This window comes from Conger conger, chromosome 17 (genome assembly GCF_963514075.1).
Source record: "Conger conger chromosome 17, fConCon1.1, whole genome shotgun sequence".
NCBI classification, from domain to species: Eukaryota; Metazoa; Chordata; class Actinopteri; order Anguilliformes; family Congridae; genus Conger; species Conger conger.
The window spans coordinates 33,547,135-33,550,102 of NC_083776.1; positions in this window are offsets into that span (position 1 = coordinate 33,547,135).

A 2,968-nucleotide genomic window follows, 5' to 3' on the forward strand; every position below is an offset into this window, starting at 1 on the left:
ACTTGCAACATTGAGGCTGTAGGACCCCAACCTTCAGGTGTGAACATGTTGAGAGAACAACCCATTCCTGTGTCGACCACTGAGTGCATTTTGCATGTCATTGTCCCATAGGATTTGACCTTTAGTAAAATATCTCTCTTTAACAAGTTCTGTAGACCACTCGGAAGAGATGCTGTACATTTTGGTTTCAATGAGGAGGAAGTGTCAGGAACAAAATAGAATCAAACCCAGGCAGAAAAATAAAAACCAAAAGATCCCAAAAATCTGGGAGCAGAAAAACAGACAAAAACAGGCAAGAACCTAAAAACACTGAGAGTGAGAAACAGAAACAGAAACAGAAACAGAAACAGAAACAGAAACAGAAACCCAAGGTGGCATAAAGAAAGAAACATGAACAAGCATACAAGGACCAACTCAGGAAACTGGAGAAGTCAAGCTCGCAAAGAGAAGATGAAAAATTACAGGCATAAATTCAAAACTGATTGAACAGACGAGAAACAGGTGAGAGGCAAGCTAGAAAGACAGGAAGGAAATCCATATAAGGAGTGGTAGGCGTAGACACGAAATGAAGAACAGGTGGGATGAATGAGTGGGAATGCATGGGGAGACAGACAGACTACGGTGGCCTCAGAGGGTAACAAGGAACGAAAACGCTAAGACCTTAGACAAAAACAGATACAGAAAAACAAAGAACCTGTGAAAAAGAAAACGGATTTGCTGGAACACATACCCTGATCTGTTTCTCACTAACTGATCCTGAATGTATTTCTCTTCACACTACTGTTAATGCAATCAAGCACATTGGCATTTGCACTAAATCCTGTGTTGTCCAAAGAGCTCTGCATTTTTCTGCTTGCCATTTTACCCTTCTCCTATAAATCACCAAAACCCATAAAAGTGTACCTGAGTAAGTTTCCCAAGCTGTAAAAGCATTGCTGTATTTAATGACAAACGCATGTCAAACTTCTATTCTTTTTTTACATAACATACGGAAATATCTAGAAGACCAATGACCCTGTTCATCTGTCCAAAGATGATGCAAGACTTAAAACAGCCCTGCATCAATAGACCTATGTTTAGGTAGAGGCTGGTTAATTTTACACTTTGGAGAGAACATCTTTCTGTGTTATACAGAACAGAAATAAATTCAACCGCCCACAGAAAAGATTTTTTTCTCGACCACCCACAGCATTATATTTAGTGTTGTAAGTAGGTTTGGCACAGTGCACTGTATACCTCACAGACGGAAGGAAGGCTGTATGGGCATTGGAGGCAGGGCTAAAGACAGGCTGGGGATAGACCCAGTCCGTATCATAGGTTAGGCCTGGATTAGGGGCGGGGGTGAGAGGCAGGCTGTGTCAATTAGGAAGATGTGGTTGTCCTGTATGACAGCCATAGCGAGCAGAGGGTTGTGAAACTGTCACTTTATTCAATAGTTCTATACCGAGGGAGGGCTGCGTCTCCGTTTGACAGAACACAGAGTACCTGAGACACCCTGTGGGCTGTGTTAAAAAATTGTGTGACACATGATGGATGGCGGCTTCCCGTACAGACCCTTTGGCGCTGGGGCTGAAAGGTGGTGGGCGATTGAGAGGCAGCTTTACTCCGCTAAATGTGACGCCATGTTTGTCAGCGGTTCAGCCGTGGTGAGGTGAAAATGTGTCACTGTTATCTTGCAGGTGCATCGTCCAATAGGGACTCACCACCACTGCTCCCCTGAACCTGTCTGTGCATCCAGATCCAACTGCTGTGCAGGATGAGAGGGAAATCAGTGACCACTTTATTAGGTAGACATGTACATCAGGTTGTTAATCTAAATATGTCATCAGCCAATCATGTAGCAGCAACTAAATGCATAAAAAGCATTCAGATGTGATGAAGAGGATCAGCTTTATTTCAGACCAAATATCAAAATAGGGGAGAAATGTGATATAAGTGACTTTGACTGTGGAATATTTGTTGGTGCCAGACAGGGTGGTTTGAGTATCTCATAAATTACTGATCATGCACAACAGTTCCTAGAGTTTATAGAGAATGGTGCGAAAAAATGTGTTGTTAATGGAAGAGGTCAGAGGAGACTGGTCGAAGCTGACAGGAAGGTGACAGTAAGACAAATAACCACACATTACAACAGTGGAATGCTGAAGAGTCTAAATAAGTCCAATAAATACTTAATAAAGTGCTCAGAGTGCATGTTAAGCACCATTTCTAGCAGAAAAAGCACATATAAAGAATGTAAATATCAGTGAAATATTGTATTTACATTGCAGTGAAATACTGTAAGAAAAACTCAAACAGACATATTGCAAATTTGTGGCAGCTTTGTGGCAGATTCCAAAGCCAAATGCAGGGCATGTTACCTACAAGAATACATCATCACAGGTTCTCTTCAAATCCTGACCACAGTAGTTTTTTTATGAGATAACTACTATATACTGTATTTAAAGAAAATGTACCCATATTGATGACTTCCTCTACATCTAACTGAAACTACAATGCTCAAACCTGGGAAAATGAGACAGTGAGGGAAATAAAATAATGGATCACCCTCCAACTTTTGTATATTTTAAATTTTAAATTTTAAAAAGCTGTTATTCAAATGTAAAGGGTTTGCTGTGACTGGGATTACTGTGAGCACATGTCCTGAGTCACACTGCAACTCAATCCAAATTTATACAACATTTTCATATGCTCTCTCTGACTCATTTTGTAATTTCATGATGTAATTTGTAAGAAACAAAACAAAGAATAACAAAATGTAACACGAGTGGAATCGGACCTCTAAGAAGCTCTTCTTGCCCAATACCATCCTGTATCAACACTGTCACCAACCCCAAGGTCACCGAGCTGTGGCTGATTCCACTGCACCACTATTTGGCAGCCCTTAGCCTGACTGCCTGCAGCACTGCAGGAATGAGCGCAGTTTGTCGTGCCTGCCAGAAAGCGCCCCAGTAGGATTATGTAAGAG